General features: G+C 42.1%; 2 long non-coding RNA genes across 2 annotated transcripts in view; one reads left to right on the top strand and one right to left on the bottom strand.

Annotated features, from left to right (window-relative positions):
* Nucleotides 1–21,657, bottom strand: part of LOC149651212 (uncharacterized) — a 22,856-nt gene continuing 1,199 nt past the window's right edge. The window contains exon 3 of the long non-coding RNA XR_016371138.1: nt 1–175. This is a non-coding gene — a long non-coding RNA (uncharacterized LOC149651212). The remainder of the gene's footprint in view (nt 176–21,657) is intronic.
* The window catches only part of LOC149651213 (uncharacterized), a 20,476-nt gene continuing 12,930 nt past the window's right edge, over nt 14,112–21,657 (top strand). Inside the window, exon 1 of the long non-coding RNA XR_016371139.1 lies at nt 14,112–14,369. This is a non-coding gene — a long non-coding RNA (uncharacterized LOC149651213). The remainder of the gene's footprint in view (nt 14,370–21,657) is intronic.

The following is a 21,657-nucleotide window of genomic DNA, read 5'->3' on the forward strand; positions in this document are numbered from 1 at the left end:
CTGATGGATGTTCCATTGTTTATTGGTGTCCTGTTGACCAGCGGTCAGTTTGTTGATTCCAATCGGTTGTACCCGCAGATGATGTCAGGCGTGACGCGTCCACTTTTGGTTTCGTGGAAATTAATGTCCAGTTGATATAATTCGCCCGAAGATATTAACATCAGCAGAAGTAAATCTATAAAGATCAAGAACAGTTTTTAAAACTACTCATGAAAAAGTCATAAGTGATCTAAAAATGTTGAGAACTCATGAATTAAATCTAAAAAAGGTTTCAACTTCTTGAAGGTACTCAGTTCTCGGGGTCAAAGTTGAACTATCCAAGGTCCAAATAAATCGAATAAAAATAAACTAACTAAAATAAAAAAGAAATATATCTTTAACCGTGGACAAGTCTTAAGCCATCCTATCCTGTCCTCTAGCTCAAGTACCAGCGAGTCTTAACTTTTCCCAAATTGATTGGATACTAATCAATTACAACATTTATCAGAAACTAAACCGACCTATCGTCGGTTGGTGTGAGAAAATATAAAGCGAAAAAAAGTAGGATTACCAACCCTGGAATAATTCCTCAATTTCCGGAATCATGCCTAAATGTTGCACCCCGCAAAAAGTATCTTCCATAGAGGTCATGACCTTCCGGATCTCAATCAAAAGGATATGATGTACGCGGTACTGCCAATAAATACGTTAAGCCTATACTTTAGGTTTCGAATTATATAAACTATTTATTAAGCTTTAGACCTTTGATGGAGGGGGGGGGCAAGGTTGAATGGGACCCTAATACTGAATGATGGGCTCCCATGTTCAGACAGGGACTGATACGCAGATGGGACACCGCCGTCCCCATACAAGATTCAAAATATGGACATAATTCAAAAACGTGTTTTCGTCGGGGTGTCTCTTTCTTCAAAAGTACAAGTAAACCACTGGTAATAGCGCACCCAGCAATACCCAGGACACACAAAAGTTGAGTAAATCCTAAACCCTGAATGGTCCCGAGCCACCCAAGCCACTAAATTATGTCTCATAAACACGTAAATAAATCACAGTACTTAAGCCTTGGTTCAAGAATACAAAGACACGAGTGTCGAATACCATTAGCTTAGCGACAAGTGCTAAGCCTAATTTGACAGAGCTACCAGATGTCGAGGAATTTAAACATTCTAAACTAATTTTATATTCTGTTCTAAATAGTGATGACCGATATTATTTACTGGAACCATAAGTTCATACGATATGTTCCTTCCATAAGTTTGTCACTGGTTACAAACTGGAGCTTGTCATGAAGTGAATGACGTAGGTAAAGCGACTCCTGGTGAGGCGCTGTCAAAGGCTTAGAAAGTTCAGACTAAATAGGAAAATGGAAGTCCTTCAAAACTAACCGAGTGTATGGCTTCAATTCTCGCTTGTCGTTCTCGAACTAGCTCCCAGTAAGTCTCTAGCATAACGAAGTATATGTATTGTCATACTTATGGATCATATATGCTGGAACCTTTATCATCACTAATTTTAACTTAAAGTTTATAAACATTAAACGGAAAAATTTTACTCAAAATTTTTTCAAGTGGAAGCTTCGACAAAAAAAATTTCATTTCAATATTTTAGACCTACCGTTTAACAAAAATAGGCTTAAAAGTGGGAGGGGCCAAAAACCATTTATAATCGAGGGTTTTTAGACAACAATCATACGAGGGATAATCGCTCAAAGTCGAAAATATAAAATTTGAATGAATAGCAGCAACGAGGCTCCCCGAAATGCGTGACAAAAAAAAAGTGAAATATTTTAAAAATAGGCTGACTGGTTTCCCGCTGTAGGCAAAGACCATAAATATTCGCCTCTTTTAAACGCTTGTCTCGTTAAAGTGACCGGGGGTCCTAAAGCTATATAGCTAAAGGGACAACTAACACGTGATAGAGCATTGTTAAATGTTGACCAGAGTTTTTCAAGTTAAAGCCTGCACGGCCGGTTATCAATCACCGATGATATGTCACGGGACAGAAACACCCTTTAACCAACACCCCCTACTTTCAAATAAATAAAAAAAGTACTTTTAAAGGGATTGTAAAGTGTAAGTGAAAATAGACTTTCATATGACTCTTTGTTTTCTTGAAGACTGAACATTGATAGAGTAATTTCGGTAGAGAGGGGGGAGTGAACTGTGTACCTCCCCAACGTTGGTAGCAACTCTGTAAAAGAGAATACTATTTACCCCCGGAAGAGGGATATCACTAAGGTAGGAGATAGGGGGTTATGGTTATGACGTGCCACGTAAGGGAAAGAAATTACTCTATCATGTGCATCATCCAAAGATTTGAAACCCAATCTAACCATGCACGCCTTGTTGTCCAAAATTTTCGAATCTATTCTAGTCATTTTAATATTTAAAAAACTTCACAGTTCTCTAATCAAATGAAGGTAAACAGGTTAAGCCTCGGGTTAAACACCGCAAATTTCAAAATGGCGGCTCCCTAGTAAACACCACGGAGCTTCTATTACAGGGAGAGGAATCTCGGTCTCTTCCCCCTCGCTCTTAGAGTACCTCGGTTCTGCGCACCGTTTTCATTCCTCGCGCGCACCCCGAGCCGAAGTAAACAAAGTCTGACGTTATTTTCTTGTCGTAAGGAAGTTGGAGGAACGCGACGTCTGCTTGTAGACAAGGCTTACGCGACCGCCGTTGAAAGTTTGAAGACGTTGAACGTGGTCGTGTAGCTCCGTTGTGCTCTGAACAAATCCAGATTATATTAAGCTCCGTGATTATGTTGAAAATAAAGGTTTTGTGACTATACAAATGGAGACAAAAGCGTCTCTCGCTGCTAAGACCAAAAAGGTACGGACTATAAACTTTAATTCCTGGCCATAAAAGGACGATTTATATCGTGAATCGCTTCTACAGCTTCCGTAAACACATTTCTTCTTCTTCCCCTTTTTACAAACTAACTGATTGTAATCGCAATCCATTTTAATTTTTAAAATTGTACCAATTATTATAGCAGTTAAACATTAAAAAGTCCGAGGCTTATGTCTTTCTACGAACGAGTGAAGGCGGCCATCTTTGTTGTTTACATAGGCTCCAATTTTTTACCAGTGAAAACCGAGGGGGGATTTAAAATGTGCCCCTTTTTATGGACAAATAGTGTCTACGTTTCCTAAGGGCCTTTACAGTACTTGAGGGGAAGGAAGTTTCCTCACCCTGTTAATAGAAGCTCCGTGTAAACACGCACTCAGTGTTAACCATGTGACTAGCATACCCTCAATGATTGGTTTGTGCCTACAGAAAAAAAAACGCGGCTCCGGGAAAATTTGCAAAAAATAGAAATAGGACCCACAACGCAAAATCGCGAAAAACGTATGAACTTCGCCCAAAAATTGATGATTTCCCCATAGAACAATCAGACTGTACTTGGCCTCATTTTATAACACACCCTGTATTTCATATATGTTTCGTCTTCCCTTTAAATCCATCCATCCCCCTTTTAACACGGTGGTGTCCTATCCGGGATTCGAGAGTGAAAAAGAGCAAGATGGAAAGGAGAGGAAGCTCGAGATGAAATAAAAAGCATCCCCCCCACACACACACATTTCACCCTCCTCCCCCACTTTATTCTTCTTTTTACGGAAGAGCTGCGGACGGATGTATGGCCTGTCAGAGAAAGCATTGTAGAAAGCTAGTACTTACAATCACGAATTTAGAAAAATAAAACGAGAATATTCAACATCCCTCACTTGTCAATTAAGATAAAAGAACGGGTAGTATTTACTTCAGTCCTACTCATAGTCCAGTGTAGAGCCGCCCCTTCCTCCAACACGTAACGAAAAGTTTAAATTATCTTATTGGCTGACTTAAACTACGTTTTGATGAGGTTGCTGACGGGGACGGCGAAAAATACGTTATTCCTTTTTACCTTTTTCGCTATGACCCGCCTCTTCTTTCATGCCCCCCTCCGTCCCGTGAAAGGGGGTCCGGAACTTTGACGCGCGCCCAGATAACTCTGTTCTCCATTCCTACTTCCATAATTAAATCTATCCCTGATGAAACCCAACGAAAAACGCCACAGGTTTTCGACAAGCTTTGTCTTTCATACCCCTCCGTCCCGAAGAAGGGGGTCCGGGACTTTGACGCGCGCCCAGATTACTCTGTTCTCCATTCCTAAGTACTTCTAAAACTAAATCTATCCCTGAGGTGACATTGTTACGATATTCATGGTTGTAAGAAATGAATTCTTTACCTATACAACACGAGGTGGTTTGCGCGTGACATTGGGGGATGGGAACATAGATCACCATCGTGCAATATTGTTCGAGTCAAGTCAGCTTACGAAATTCTTATCCCAGATTATTTATGGCTCCGAAACCCTCACCGATATAAAGCGTATAGTTTCGGAAACGCGGGAAGAACTAGATGTGATGTGACAAAGGAACAAGCCAAAGAACCAACCAGCGCCGCTCACGTCATAAAGACCGAATGTTTTTGAGTGTAAAAAAAGAAGTATTAGGTACGCAATTCATTTTTCAAATATCACCTACCATATTAATTTTAAAATGAGCTAAGCCTAAAGTTTTGAGCTGGAAATCTATTTAAAAATCAGAATCATTAGTTAAGACCACGGCTGATTTTAGGGGGCTTTGAGCTAGCTAGTTATCCTATCCATTAAGTAAGGGTAAGGGGAACGAGCCGGGGATGGACCCGAATAAATGACGCGCTGGACGCACGTGTTTCGTTTTAAATTTAGGGTGGGGGGATGGTCTTTAGCCCCTTTACCTCCCCTCCCCCGGTTGTCCAACGCATCCATTTCTCATCAAGACATAATCAATATATATTATTTAAACCCGTGCCTTTCTCTCTCTCTCACTCTCTCCTGTGCTTGTCTTTCTAAGCCTAACGCGGATATACCTAACCAGAAGTGAGATGAGACTAGAAGTACTGAGCTAACCAAATTCTTCACTCGGCGAAAGTGAATATTCTTGATAACACACCAACCGTTGGCCCTCTAGTGGCGGTTTCAGAATTTCCCCTCCAAAACGTGAGACGCTCGCGGTGGTAGACGGCCGAACTAGATTCAAGCACCCGCGTCCGTGTTTCGCCGCTTTAGGTTGAGGGGAAGGGGGTAAGAAATTTTTTTGGAATTCGACCAATTTTTTTCTCTCTAGCGTAGATGCGATTGAAGCGGCGTAAAATCCTCAAATTTGTTCACTAACGCCAGGATCTATTACCAATGCCAGAAATATATTACCTTACACGAAGTTCACTTCAATAATGGTTAGTGCCATGGACATCATCTATGAAGAGAAAACCCGAAAAAAAAACTTTGCAAGAGTGAAGAGGCGTGAATTTTTTCCCCCTCCCGACGCGCGCTAGTCGCGAAGAGAAAATTTTTTCCTCTCTCGAGAGAACTGTGACAAATGGCCACTCCCAAGATAATCTGACGTTTCCTAGAAACGGCGGGATTCAACTGTATTTCGCGCAAGTGAAAAGCCGCTGCATAAAGGCCTGTCCAGACTGACACATTTTGCGAGTTCGCATCTTCGCTTTGCTTGTTTGCAAGATCGCTCTACTGTCCACATTAGGTTTTCGCTACTTTGCGTCCTCACCTCGCGAAGACACAAATTTCTTGCGACTAGGCCAAGAATTTCGCGCCTTCGCGAGAAAAGCACCAATCACAGACGAGAGGAAGGCTGGGACGATTAGGTTTGTTTTTCTCTTTGGACAAGGTCGATGGAGAAGGGCAGATGGCGCAATGATTGCTCAAACTTTATTGGCTCTCAGAATGGGAAAAGCAAAATTTTTGCGTGTATCAGAACAGAAGTGCAAATGTTTTTCGTGATCTGTTGCGAAGACGCGAATAAACGAAGGCGCGAACACGCGAGCGCGAGCTCAATGTGGACAAAGCTTAAGATACAACCATGACACGATTGTAAGAAAACCGGTTTTACGCACATTTTTCTCACTACGCGACGCTAGTGTTTCTATTTTCACCTCTCTGCCTCGCTGTTCGGGAGGAACGGTACCGTTTCTAGCCTGTAAAAATACTTCATAGATGATGGCCGGCGCGAGGTAGGGAGAAGTGAACTTCGTGTAACGTAATATATTTCTGCCAATGCTAGAGGCCTTCACTTCTAGTCTCATCTCACTTCTGACCTAACGTTAACCGCAGCGGACTAACTTGCAAGAATAATCACACCGCCCCCCCTGCTTCAAGATCTAATGCTTCCTCCTCCCCTCCCCTCGGTTTCTTAGTTATTAATGAGTGCTGATACTGAAATTGTCTTTGCGGTTCCGAAGGTGCGTGACACGCCCCCCCCCCCAAATAAGCCAGTCGCAAACTGATTTTACTACGGAATTAATTTACGATAATTCCCCTTAAATTTAAGTAAGAAATTCAAAGATAATTCTAATTTAATTAAGGTGGGAGGGGTCATCCGTAAAATACTCTAATGTTCATACCTTGTGTTTAGGGAGTGTCCCTTTAAGTTTTTGGTAGCAACATCGGTTATAGAATTGATTGCCCGTAGAACCAGCATCACACTATACTTCGGTATTATATTTACCCTTATTGAAACACCCTGTATACAAGGAGATTAAAATTAAATACGTCACTATCATAGACAATCGTCGAATCTTAATTAAAACTTAACAACAGAGGAAAAGGTTAAACGAGGTATCATATTTATCATAGCACTTTTTTTATCTAAATACTTTTGGAAGATCCAAAATGGATTTGATCAAAAATGAAAAATTATAACAAAATTTTCAACCCCCTTTCCCGTCTCCTGGCCTAACGGAGCAACGTGACCGTTTCAATCCATCACTGTTTGTTGGAGTCGGACCAGCCATCCCTATTAATTTGGGGACATTAATAACATCACGTGACCCGAGCATCTGCGTTCGAACGTCTGGAAAAGTTTTGGCGCGAGAGTGCAGGCGGGGTTTTAAACCTGATTTGGGCCTTGGTTAGTAGCTTCATACCATAAAATTCAATCCATCAGTTATGGCGTTTGCATTTTCAGATTCGTTTCGCGCGCCAGGGGGGGGGGGTGGGGGAGCGAAAAATCACGCGCAGATTCAGATACCCCCTCCCCTCTTCCCCCTTGAGTTGTACTCCTATATTGATTTAAATATCTAGAATTATTTCTCCAATTTAAATTTATTCAAAATAATACATTTTTTTTAAGTTTAATTAATTGTCTATAGTTATATAATGAGGTTTATATCTAAGTTCCTGGCAGCCTTGCTAAGTCACATGGGGTTACTATACAAAGGGGGTTTTGGTGGGGAGGGAAGGTTAATAGAGTGTAGGTCTTAGCTTTTTGGGGTGAAGACTACGAAGTCTTTCATCAAGTATTTGGTGACATTCGTTTTCGCAGATAAACATCGAGAAAGAAGTCCACTAATGTAATAAATATATCCCACCCCCTTCCCTCCAAGCCCCAAACCCCAACCTAGATCTTTTGCCTATAATACGCGATGATTCTGGACTTTCTCTCGGCAGAGATCTGGTTTTTGGTATATGAACAAAACAACAGAAGAAGAAGAAAAATACCCCTTTTTTTGGGTAACTTCTCTGTGTGACCGCTTGATGGGGGTTAGGACAGGGGTGGGTGGTAAGGAGGGGGATAGGTTCCCAATAGGATAAGATTGGCGAGGTCGGCCGTCGAGCGACACTACGGGAAATACCCGATAAATCTGCTGCCACTTTCGACTATCCATAACACGTCTCTCTACCGTGGGGCTCAAACCCCCTCCCTTCCGCTTCACCATGACTCATAAGTTAAACAATAACCCGCTATAAGTTTATATCTTGTTAGTTATAGTTAGAAACATAATTTTTTAAAAATAACTTAAGCCTTGGTTTAAAATTTTAAAATTTCACGCGCTTTTAGCATCCGCAACCCGCACGTGTTTCTCGAATACGTTAATATTTATTTGTTTTAAAGTTTTAAAATTTCACGTGCTTCTAAAATGTCACGTGATTGTTAAATACGGTCAGTAGCTCGTAAGGAAAAACGCGCGAACTTAAAGAGGAATTTTAAACTTATGTTCTAGTTTCAATGTCTGTCGTCAGCGCTACCAAAGGCCGATGTTTACCTTTAGAGTAATGGCGGATAGGTGTTATGGATGATATAGAAAAGGGTTGGGGAAATGTCACGTGATGGCGTTAGGCGCTAAAAGCCAGCCAGACTTCTTATCGCTCGGACTCCAGAAACGGTCGGTCGGTCGGCGTTTGTCCGTGCAGGACTCCGAGAGCTGGCCGTGACTGACAGAAGGGTCAACAGGATATTAACGCCAGAAGGGGACAAGGCTGAAGACCGGGTGTGGGGGTGGCGACTAAGAAGAGATGGCGTTGAAGGAGCGCACGAGGCACCGAAGTAACGCCAATACCGATCTATGGACCATTCCATTAAAAACTTGTGGAGAAACAAAGGTACACAGGATTAGGTTGCATCCGACTCGCAGTAGCGTTGCTAGGTTTTGAAATTTTGGGAGGGGGGCTTAATCTGGGCAAACTATTTGAAAGTTGTTATAGAAAATTAATAACAAAACAACTTTGAAATTTAGGGGGGGGCTATAGCCCCAAAAAAGGCCTAGCGATTCCACTGCCTGGAATTAATGGAATGGTCTATAACCCATTACGATTCTAAAGTAACAAAAATGGCCACACGTCCCTTTGATTACTTTGATTTACTTCGGTGCCGAAGCCTAGTTGGTTATACCCCAGAAATGGGAGCTCTGAAGGGGGCAGGGTTGTCCGAAAATGACGTTTCCTTTGTCCACTATTTATATGACCGTCGATATGAAATGATCGGTTCAGCCACATTTTTTCTTCTCTCTCTCTCTCTCTCTCTCTCTCTCTCTCTTGGAGTTATAGGAGTCTCTCTATATTTCTCTTTGACTCTGTTTTGAGGGGCTCTAACCCTAACCCCAAAATGGAAGAAGAGAAGAGAGCCTGGGCTAAGACTCGTTTGGCAGTCGCGGAGAGTGAAATATATTGCTTATTTCTTATATTTTTGTCTCCTTTTCTCGAGCTCGCTTTTATTTATGGGTTTATGCCATTTTTTATAGACTTTTATAAGCGACCAAACAATGTCAATAGAAATCAATAACTATCAATCATTTTCGTATTTTATTCCTCTCTATTTAAATTTAACTTCACTGGCAACTACAACTAATTGGCGTATTTAATTACGATTAAAATTTACTTTCAAATTTAATTAAATAAAATAATGTTTTGAAAAACATTTATTTTATATATGTTTTTCATAGTCAGCCTGGTGGGTAGCTTCACCCTGAGCACTGGTGTATTGCGTGTTAAACATTTCTACAGGGGCCATAGAGTTAACATGGGATGCTTTCAGCCTGGAAGATGGCTTTCACGTCGAGCTCTAAATCGTAAATGCTTCTTTTAATGTATTTTAATATTAATATTTAAGGATAATTTAAATATTTATTTCATTCTTTATACGAAATATTATATTAAAAATACTCGTAAGGAAATGTTGAACAACACGAGGGGAAATTTTGGCGGGAGAAGTACAACCGAACGTTTACATTCTTCAGACTCTATAGTGCTCGCGCGCCATTCCTTCCTACACATTACGCATTCTCTCAGAATCTCGCGCCAATTTTCCTTATTTCTTTTTCGTGGCTGGCGCGTGTTTTACAATGGCGCGAACGGGCACGTGATGGATGCGAACCTGTTGGTTGTGACATCGCGCGCGCTGCCTTCAAAAGAAGAGCGGAGCAAGCAGTCTTATCACAGGACGCTAAGCCTAACGTTAAAAGAGCGCGCGCGGGAATGAAAATTGGTTTCATTTTTTTTCTATAAGCCTACTTTTTTATCCGTTAAAGAATGGAATCCTTAATATGCGAACCGCGTTAATTGTACTAATTAAAGATAGTGAGAGAAAAACCATAATTAAATCGTCTTAATTACGTTTGGGTTAAAGGAGAAGAAAAATTGAAATTCCGATATACTAAATTTTAACTAATACGTTCTCGGTTTGGTTTTTAAAGCGAGGGGGGGGGGGTCCAAAAAGGGACCCCAGTCTATTTAAAATATTATAAGGGACCCTCTATCATCCTGGGGGAATGGGTGGTCAGGGGGGAACTTACAAGATATTGTGGTGAAGGCGAATATTTGGTGCTTTATGAAGAGACAAGAGGATGGTTGGTGGCGTCCCCCCCCCTATCCACGTTGCAAAAATGTACTAAATTAATCTTCATCGTACGCAGTCCGGCACATTTAATTAGCCCTCCCTCCCTCCCTACTTCACCCCAACCGAGCCTTGACGCCCCACTACCCAACCCAAACTCTGAAACCAAGTCCGAGTTACGGGGGTCATTCCTAAAATCAGTGTCATTATTACGAAAGGATCTCTCTAATCAAACTCGCGCCAAATTATGGATGGCGCCAATTCGTAGGCAAATAAAAGGGCGCGCTTTTGACTATGCATGTTCATTTGGCCATAGATACAAACAGGAATGCATACATCTACTAGGAATCATTGTGCCCGCCATATTCCATGCGGGTTTTGTGCATGGGCCGGCCTTGAGAACTTAGTATTCGTCACGCTTCACAATTCTGATGGCGTCTTTCTAACCGCGATTTCACTGGTTGGTAGCAACTCGAATTCAAGGCGCAAAATCTCTCTAGAAACGTTGGGAAAATGGCGACACAATGATTCCAATTAGCCGTATGTATCTTTGGTATACAAGTTCGTATACAGTGCTCGGGCAATGAAAGAGATACGGGGGTCCCTCTTTTGAGTGGTTGATAGGGAGGAGGGAGGTGGTTTTGGTTGTGGCGGGAAAACTAGCGGGGATGAGTAGCGCGCGCTCCGGTGTCATTTTCATCCGACGCGGGAAAAGACGCGCGCTGACAAGCGAGCAAGTCGGGCGCGAGCCAAAACCGGGTGAGCGTGTGGGAGGGAGGGAAGCCAAGAGGGTAGAGCGCGAGGACCATTTCAAAACTATCAGCGCGCGCGAGATACCAACCTCCCCTATATACACTTACTTTTCCCGTCAATTTTCCCTCTTTCTCTCTCTCTCCCGCCTTTTCAAGTACAGGCAAAACAACAAGAGTCTATTATAATGATACCAAATATTCACGTATTTATACCACATCCCAATTTTACCACCACTCTAAATAGAATAAAAGTGCCGACTCGTTCTTTTTAGATAAAATTATGGGGTTGTCATGGAAAAATTAAACCAAATTAAGTTATTTCCACATATAGAGGTGCTGAAATTCAGTATAAAAAGGTCTAAAAGCACATGTCGAGGGTGCTGCAAGGGCCCAGAAATAATGAATTCCTACGTAATTTGTTTAAGACAGTGATACGCAAAGTGCTTATGTCCAAAGACCTTAACAATCTTAAGGACCGAAGAAATGGCATAGCCTACAAGAAGACAATTACTATAGATGAGATTGTTGCGCTTTAGGGATGACCTCTTAATTAGCATCGTCTGTTGAGTTTCTTACTTAAATTTAAGGGAGACATCCGTAAAACACTCCAATTATCGTTAACTTGTTTAGGCAAAATTATCGACTAGAAATTGATGATTTCCCATAGAACCACGTGTCCCATTGCACATCGCTCCAATAATTACCCTTCCTTTTTGGAACACCCTGTACGTGATTATTCCATTTAAGAAGAAACAACAAGCATCTTGTATATATATGTAGAAATTGCGTATCCACGGATATAGGTTTCCAGTCAGAAGCCGGTGTGTCAAGCTAATCAGAGGAAAGAAGAGAAAACGAAGGAGAGAGAGAGAGAGAGTCGGGTAGGGCGGTGGGTGGGCGCGTCACGGACAGGCTCCGGTGAAGGATTACGAGCCGATGGCGGTTGACAGGCTTCGTCATCGCATGGCCGGACCCAACAGACACCACCCCCACCCCCTCCCAAACCCCTCGGTTAACAGGGGGCTCTTCCCCAGAAAGTAACATCTCTCTTTCTCTATCTTACAGGAACTATTCCTTTTCTTTGTCTCTGCACTCTTTGTTTCTTTTTTTAGTGGTTGGCGGGCGTCCTAAGGCAGCATTCTTGTTACGCAAGAACGCCCCTGAAGAGGACATCGAAGCCAACCACTCCCCCCCCCGCTCCCAGACAACCGACATATCCTCTTTAATACCGTACGTCGATGACGCTATAGATAATGCGCGAACGAGTGTTGCCAGTTATTTGCGCCGTGTGCAATTCAACAGCGCCATCTACAAAAAACTTTATTCAGAGTCGAAAATAAACAGATTTGTCACTTAAATTGGCGTCACGCCATAAGCCTCGGTTCACGAGAAGCCCAATTTGAAAATTTAGGCTTAGCATTATTACTCGCGCGCCAAACATCGCGTGGAGACTGGACATTTTCCCGCGATTTTTTAATAAGCACGTGCGAAATTTAAATATCGTTTCTATTTCGTTAAGACTAGTTTTTAAAAAATTTCAAATTAGGCTTAGCTGTAACATCCCATTTCTAGGGTTTTGCGAGCTATAGCCCCTATAAAATAGTATAGTTTCATTTAAAATAAAATTAAACCGAAGATGAAAAGCGTAAAGGCCTTCTCTATATAAGACTGCGGATAGAAACTTGAAGGGAGCTTCGTGACATTGTGACAGGTTGAGTGACATCATTTTATCCGTCACACAGGAGGAGCGGAGAAGAGAGAGAGAGGGGGGCAGAAGGTTCCCCATCCTATCCTAGCAGCCTAATACAGTGTCTTTCCGGAAGGTGACGTTTTGGCCATGCAGCAGAGAGAGGCTCAGTTGACAGGGCGCCTAATTAACAGGATCTTAGGGCGAGGGGGGGGGGGGGTGGCAGCTATCCCCTTCACGTTGAAGTTTTCTGCCTGACTCCTTTTAATAGTTGACTCTTCCCCGGGACCCATCTCTTAACCTCCCCCCCCCCCCATCCTCTTGTGCATTTTGCATAGCGGGACAATTTCGCGCGGTTTCACCCCTTTTCACCCAAAATTTCAACACAAGGTGCCATGCAGTTATAGTCAAGAACTTGGAAAATATATATATTGATACAGGGTGTTTCCAAAAAGGAAGGGTCATTAGAGGACTGAAGTACAAAGAGTGGGATGGTTCTGTGGCTGTGGGTTTTCATCAATTTTGAGTCGAAAATGTTCTATAGTTCTATGTCCAGCCGATTTTGACCCCAAACAAAGGACACACACACCTACTAACACGAGTTATGAACTTAGTATGGGTGTTTTACGGATGACCCCTTAAAACTTAGCAAGAAACTGAAAGACAATGATTACTAATTTAATTATGGGATTATCCCTAAAACACTCCAATGTTCATAACTAGTGTTAGGGGCTGCAATCACATTTCCGATTCAAAATCGCCCACTGTATACTTCAGTCCTTTAATTACCCCTTTTTTAGAACACCCTGTATACTGGAACCCCCCCCCCCCAGAACTCCGTCAAAGAGTTAAGAGCGAGGAGCTGGGGGTTCCATCCCCCTTTAAGGAAATTAAACGTATATATATAGTTAGGAAAGTATATTATTGATATAATTTAGATTTTGAAAGGCCATAGCACCCAAATGTCAAAAGGATTCCATGAAATTGGTTAAAGGGACCAACAGTGAGGGACAGACAGAGACAGGGGGGTGGTGAGGGGCAGTAATAAAGTCAGGCTTAATTAAGTGAAAAGTATCGCATTCAGTTAATTTGGTCACGAGATCTTGATTGAACTTAAATTGTTTTGTCAACTTTTGTTTGTTATTTACCCTTTGCTCGTTATAGGTTGAAGTTAATACACCTTATTCCCTATAATGCCGGTAGTTAGGCTTATATTGGGAGTTACGGGAAGAAATTAGTCTGTAGTCTGCTACAATACATATTATTGGTCTTTGTTGCAGACGACAGACGAATTTCTTCGCGATACTCCCCTCCACGAATCCTGGTTATTTTCCATGCTCGATGGATTCTCGCTAGTTTGGAGATTTTCCATAGCCCACACCTGAGGAGCGAGGGGCTAACTAGAGCTTTCAATAGAGATGGAAAGCAACTGATGTTATCATGAACACGGGAGCAAGGGACTTTACCGTGTAAGCCCTTGCTACCCTTTTTGTATATTTCTTTAGATTTGGTTTGGCTCTCCTTCGAGAGGGTCACCATAAAGTGTACTATTTTTAAACTTACCCCAACCGGCTTTATTTTATTTAAAACTTAGTCAAAACTAAGTAAAACTTTGTAGCTGAGTTATTAGTTAGCCTGTGGGCATAAAAACACTATCGACCGCTACACCGGCGATAAGAAATAAAGTGCATTTGGGCTTCATCTTAATATTTTTAGTATAATTGAATAATACCAGAAGTATATAATAATTCTCTTCGAGAGAAGTGTACCAGAAAGCGGGGTAAGTGTATACGTCATTCTTCCCAACATCAGCTAAAACATTTTGAGTGCAGAAGGTTACTAAACCGAACCACATACGCGATAAATAGTTTCCTCATCATTACTCTATTAGCGCTTAACTATTTTCCAAGGCGCACGCGCTTGTGAATTTTTGTCCCAAGTCAAGACAATCATGGTTTGTGGCTTGATTGCTGGGGATTTAGTTCCAAAATGCCAAACAGTTATAGAATTCACCCTAGCAAGGTGCGATGCCCATCTGAAGTTTGTTGAGCGGGAGAGCAAACAAAAAGGGGTGAGCCTGGGAGGAATGACGTTACATAACTAAAGTATTAAGAAGATAAAGAGTGTCATCCTTCTTCTATTATCCCCTTCTGATACGTATTTCGAGGATTTGAAATGACTGGCAAGTTCACTTGTCCGCGCACTATATCAATACCGAATACAGTTTCTTTTTTAAACTATTTATTTCCGGGAGCCAAGTTTTATGATTAATGCTTTGAAAAAGGAGAGAGGGAGAGAGTGTTTCTTGGAGGAAGTAGCGAGTGCCCTCATAATTCACCTAAAGAGTATCCTTCAATCCCCGTTCTCCAACGTACATCCCGGGGACCAATCACAAACAACATTTATAATAGTTGCAGCTATATATATACCGTAACATTTCCCGCTTCAATTTAGTTCAGATTCAACACGGATCGAGTAGATCTTTTCTATACTTACAGCTCGATTTTTCTCGGACCAAAGAGGGAGGGGAGGAGGTAAAGGGGGGCAAAACCGGAAGCTGCTAAAAAATGAGCCCTTTCCCTAGAAAAAGCTATCATTTTCTCGGGGGCCTCAAAACAAAGCGGACGGCACTTTGTCTTTTGATCCCGCGTGGTGAGAAGACGCGCAAAAAAACAGCTAGAGACCTTAGCGCGAGCTTTATTATAAACTACCATCCCAGGACATATTTCGCGCACTTTTTCTTACTTTCCAAGAAGCCTGAAGAGGAAAAAATAAAAGTATATATTATATATATTGGTATGGAGAAAAGCGCGCGCTAAAGCCATAGCTTCGCACGATAGCCACGTGATCCTTTCTTTCCCGCCAAAAAAGATGACGGGAGCGAGAGGGGGATGCTACGCGAGACTTCAGGTGTATTTCCAGAGGGGCCGGATACTACTATTCTTCAAAATACATTGTAAAATCAAGAAGGGATATCTAGTTTACTAGGGAGAAGGTGTAATTCGCGTGCCATAGTCCCAGTCCCCCTTTCAAAATACAAGGGGGGGGACGTAATAGGAGAAGTTTAGAATAACAATTTTTACTATTTTCCTGATTGAGGGTTTATTTTGTTTTAAGGAAAGAAGTGCCCGTCCCCTTGTTATTATGTCATCGGTGTGTCGGGAGGTTGTTTGGCGCGCTCTCTTTTAATTTATTTCCTCGCGCCATTGATTGGAATAGGAGAGGGGGTGTGGAGGGAGCGTGGGTGGATATTTTCCCGCCACTTTGGAGTAAAGATGGCGGCGTTGGCGTTAAAGCAGCGAGTGAGTTATGAACGGAGACAGGCGATAAGTTTCGGGGACTCTCTCTTTTTGCTTGCTTGGACGATTTCTCCGCGTTGTGACTCCTCTTTAGCCGGCGCTTCCGGAGGAGCGAAAATTTGACAAGGCTCTAGATTGTAGTCTAAGACTAACATTCTTCAAGATAGAGGAGCGAGAGCTTGCAACGGGGATGATATCATAATGTTGGCCCACCTCCGATTCTCGTTTATTTCCCTTTCTCTATATAAACTGGCTGGCTGCAACTACAGTGGCAATCTCACGTGATAAACCTCCATCTTCCCACCCCCGTTCCCTCCCCCAGCAGTTCCCTAGGAGTCAATAACAACCCCCCCCCCCCTTTGCCCAAGATCCTAAACGTTCTTTGGGGGTAACGAAAACATATGATGATAAAGTCATTTCTTTTGTCTATATCTCAAGATATCCGTTTGAGCTACGACTTTTCATCTTTCTGGGAAAATACTAAGCCGAATTTACGCGTCATATTGCTAAGCCTATTTCGATATGATTTTAGAATCGCCGTTATAAAGATATTAATTAAAATAATTCTCTGAAACTTTTGGTCAATTTGAAAAATCCCTGACTTTTTATACCGGGTTTCCCCTAACCCCTTGGCAACCCTAGCTGCACACTTGAAAGACTGTTTAAAATTCCAAGAAAGAATAGTTAAGGTGTAATTGGCGCGAATAATTCATCGATTGTCAAAGCCCGAAATCTTTTAACTCATTTTGCAGAAATGGTTGCAGCGTGAATAGGAGAATCTTGGATTTTGAATCGGTGGGAGTTCGAATCGGACATCCTCCGCAAATTTAGTGTCTTTTTCCAGAGCTTACTAGTTTTAGTATCGCGTCTCATTGGGGGTTACGGAAAGGGTCTCTCCACCCTCGCCCCAAACCCCACGCCACCAAAGCCCATGGCCGGGTTTCGATATTCTCCGAAAGGCATAATAATAAAAAACGAAACTCGGGGTTGGGTTCGGGAGTGGGAAGAGGAGGCGACCCAAGGGACAAATGCCTGCGAGTTTCTGTTCTACAGATCTGTAAGACATTGTCGATGAACATGTACACCTTACATCAGACTAAAGCTCCATTCGCACTCAAATCAATTGATCGCGTTAGAAGGGATTTGTAGTGACTGGAAATAAATTTTTATAGAGTTTGTAGGCTTAAGAGACTGGAGAAATTCTCCCTCCATCCTTTCTTAACTTGGTCTACATGCGCTTCAGTGTTGCCAGTAATTTTTCACTCTAGCATCTCTTCGGGTTTTGTAACCAAACAGGAGAGCCTTTTGCTCAAGACACGTCATTTTTCCTCTATTCTACTTGCAGCCAATCATCGCGATCAAAATAACATACCCAAATTCGCGTGATCCCCAATTTATCTTCCATCATCCCTTTAAGAAACTGTTTTCAAATCAGAATATAAAACAAATCAAAAATAAACAAAATCCCTGAATGAACCTAATGCGAACTCATCTAGGAATTCTTGAAAAAGCGAAAGAGAAACAAGTCCAAAAAAGAGGGGGGTGGGGGGAGATGGAGGGCCAAGACGAGCGAGATCGGCAGGCGGCGGCCATTTTGGCGCATTCGCTCCATCAGTCTCCGTGGCTGTAACGAGCCACCCAGGAGAACTGGTTCTCTCTCTCTCTCCGCCCGTGATCCCCTGCCTCTAAGCGTCCCTTCTCTTCTCTCTCGTTCTTTCTCCATCAAGAGACTCTCCCTTCTCTTTCCTCTCCCTTTGATGAATTCCCTTCTTTTATGACCCGATCTCCCGCCAAAAAAGCTAGCCCAGAGCGCGCGCGAGCTACACCGTTTTTGGCTCCGCGCTTTTCTCGGGACGGTTCCCTCGGGTTTGCGCGTGACGCTTCTTTTGGCGCGGAATTCGACAGTAAGAGCGAGCGAGGAGCAACCCGCCATCTAAACTTCGCGCCATCCTTTTTCTTAAGACTAACCTATAAAAATCGAAAGAAAAGGTCCCGTTCGGATTATCGATTAAAGTTAGAAACGTTTGCGAAGTTTCAGAGTTTAGAGAGCTTTCGCCGGATAAATTTCTTGGCTATACATTATGGTAGGTTCAATGCGAAAAGAAAGCTGAAACCCACCTATATGGCTGCCGGTGACGTACTACTCACCCAACTGAATGCTCTCAATTAGACTCAAACGTTTCTGGATATCTACAAGGGAAATTTTTCGATGGACTCCTTTTTACACTTAACTTTAGATTAATTAACGTAATTAAGTTTAATAAACTGTTAAAGTCAGGCGCCTCGTACGAGAGAGGGAGTGGGCTGGAGATTGGTTTCTTAGAAAGATGCCAAGCAGTAAATTACAATTAAGGGAGGAAATTTATGTTTGTAGCGCGTGATGTCTAATGATCCGAACAGGGACAAGGAACGTCGGACACGAGGCATAAAAAGCGCGCGTTGCTGATCCACGAGCCAGTGCCACAGGCGCGCGTCTCGAGGAAGAAAAGGGCGCGTACTTTTTGGCGCGCTTTCAAACGACCCTCGCGAGATCATCCTCTCGCGCTTGTTTTCCCGCCAAAGCAGCTCGCGCTCCCTCGACGCCGTCCGAGTCACACCGAAGCTGTATATCACGGCGTAACCCAACGTTCCCTTCCATTTTGGCGGGGAAAGAAAAAAAAGGCGCCAAGATAAAGTCCCGAATGGAAAGCGCGTGACACGTGGGTTGAAAGTGATTCGATAGGAGAAACTTCTTTAATTAAAGCCACTACCTTTGACGCTGTCGAAAAAGCGCGGGAAATAAGGGTACGTGGGACACTAGTGGGGCGCGGATATTGGCCCTCCGCGACCAATAAAAATGTTCGGTTGGTCAAAACGTCACCGGTAAAGTCCGGATAAGATCTCTCATGACGGAATGTTCCCGCTTATTCTAGGATAAACGGCACCCGAGGGTCCCATTCCTAAACCCCCCAAAAATGACATTAATGTCAACTACGTACGACTTAATACAAAAGCCACGGACTTACGTTCAACCCCCCCCCCTCCCGCCCCTTTAACAAAAATCTCCCTATCGTTTCAGATAAAAGTTTAAGGAATGATTTAGATAGAAGGCGATCTAAAGTTAAAAATGAAATCAAGACCGTCCAAATCGGACGATAAATAACAAGAGTTCATAGAAACCTGGAAAACTCAGGGAGATAAATATTTGACAAAAAAAAACAGGAAAAACTAAGGGAAATCAGGGAAATTTGTGAGGTTTGAGTAAGTTTGCAAACCGGACCGAGAAAAATGTTCATAAAAATTCCCTCCATTGGATTAAGTTTAACATGGTACTTATTTCTATTATGTTACTTATGGTAGCGGCGTCTCCCTTATTGTTATTATGCTATTTATGAATTTTTAACTCCATACTTTGGAGGCTAATAACTCTGGTTCTAGTATAGATATGGAGATGTTCTATGAGCATGTCATAGCCCTATTTGTCACCTTTCCAACGATACTAAAAACTTGGGGTTACATCAAACAGGGGCCGAGTAAATAAGCAAAATGTTTTCAAACATTCCATCCATATGATACTCCATATATGAAAAAAAAACTGGCAAACTCAGGGAAATCGGTTTTCCAAAAATTGTATGAACCCTGAATATATCAAACATTTTTAGTTCTTGATGACATCCAAAAAAATATGAATTGTTATAAACTCAAACAACTTTCTTAATTACGGTTCAATTTAACTATTATTTTTTCCAAAAAGATAATCATTATAGCGTTAATTATCGGTCAGTCAAAATTAACTTTGTGAAGGACCCCTCGGATAAAGGGCGCCATTAGTCGTGACATAGTCCGTCGCTCGAATATCGGCGTGAGGGGGGTTGGGGGTGAAAGGCGGGGGGGGGGGGGTATTGGGAAATATCTGCCTTTTGGGCATTCTTCTCGGGATGGACAGGACATTTCTTTTCCTGATTTGTAGAGGTGATTCATCTCGATCAAAAGAGAACAGAAAGAGAGAGAGAGATACACACCCACGGCGGCCAACTATGTCCCTCTGGCGGAGGTATAAAGGGATAGAGCTAGTAAACAACGCCGTTTAAGACCACGCCCCCAATCAATCACTAATCGAAACTCCCAACAACCATATATCGGATAACAACCTTATCGTTTCAACCTTTCAAGTAAGGTTCAACAAGCTAATACTATATACGGGGCAAGGAAACACTAAATCCTCAGTCAAATCTAAGTACTTACAGCAAAAATAACCAAAAGTTTCAAGAACTTATTAGTACCAATAAAGTGTAAAGGCTCATTCAAACTAAACTAAAATCTTAGGTTCACTTAGGTGAAGTTACTGGCTTAATTGGACACGTGTCAACGACTACACGTAAAAGATTCGCGGGTTTAATTTGAAAATTGTTCAAATTCGTCGCGAGCTGTAGTGTCAAGATGGCACCACCTCCTTAGCGTCTTTTCTTTGGTCATAGCACACTCGATCATGCTCAACTGACGCTTTAGCAGACGATATACTTAAGGTTTTAGGATTATTGGTGCTGTGATTTGTCATTTTGGATTCGTCTATTTTAGTATTCGAAAGCAGGGCCGGAAATAAGAAAAAATTCTTATAGGACATGTGTCCAAGTGATTCCCGCTTTGACTGAAAAATTTATAGGACATTGTCCACTGGAGTGTGCAAAAATAGTGTCACATCTTCATAGTGAAGCAATCTAAACTTTGGAAAAGTTAATTGGTCAAAATGTCTAGTGACCCTCTTAATTTTTTTAGAAATTATGGAACATTTAAAAATTTTATTGGACAATGTCCAGCAGGCTGGGAAATAGCACACTTCCTCTGGTCCAAAACCAGTTTATTAATTGCTTGGACTAGTTTTTTAATTCAAAAAGTGGGGGTTACTGGTCCTCGGGACCAGTTTATTAATTGCAAATCTATTGGAGAACAAAGGCTGGGACCAGTCCGGAGACCAGTTAATTATTTCGGGGACTAGAGGGGTCACTGGTCCCAAGGACTAGTTTAAAAAATATCCTTATTTCCCAGCCTGATGTCCAGTGTCCTGTGCTTACTTCCGCCCCTGCTTAAAAATCAGCACATGAACGCGGCACGATTTAAGTCGTCTGCTCAGGCGTCTGAAGGGGGAAATGAACCCCGAAACATTTTATTCCCAGTCTGAATGGGTATTAAAAAATATGCCGATATGGATGGCGCCAGGTTCTTAAGAAAACCTTATACTCTCTCCGCAAAAACTGAAACAGGTTTCAAAATAATGGGTCGGTTTAAAAGGATCATAATTAAAATTAGCCCAATTAAAATTAATCTCAAAGGTAAAGTGCCCCCCCCCCTTCTCCGAGAAAACACAGTACACTACTATCTATTAACCGTATCGGTTTTCTATATAACCCCCAAGTACTTGGAAATAGTGAGGTATCTCATACCTCAATCTGTCTTAATGTCAAAAATATGGGAATCTAGAAGTATATTAAACGAGAAGTTAACAATAACCACCAAGTAGTTTCATATCGTGGAGGGGGAAGGGGGAAAATGAATTATATACTTCTATTTTCGAAATCTCGCCTTGAGACAGAGAACTTTATTTTTACAATTGATAGGGTAGCGATAAATCATTGGGAGATAGCCGAGGCATGCCCCAAAAATAAAGGTGGAGTGCACTTTATATATGGTAGGGGGCGCTAATTATTACTTGGCAAAAGGATCGCCCCATTCAAAAATGACGAGAGCTACTTTTGATGGATTATCAAAAGAGTCTAAACACAGGAACAAACC

This window comes from Phalangium opilio, unplaced genomic scaffold (assembly GCF_054372755.1).
Source record: "Phalangium opilio isolate 3A_F unplaced genomic scaffold, DU_Popi_V2 ptg000082l_1, whole genome shotgun sequence".
NCBI lineage: Eukaryota > Metazoa > Arthropoda > Arachnida > Opiliones > Phalangiidae > Phalangium > Phalangium opilio.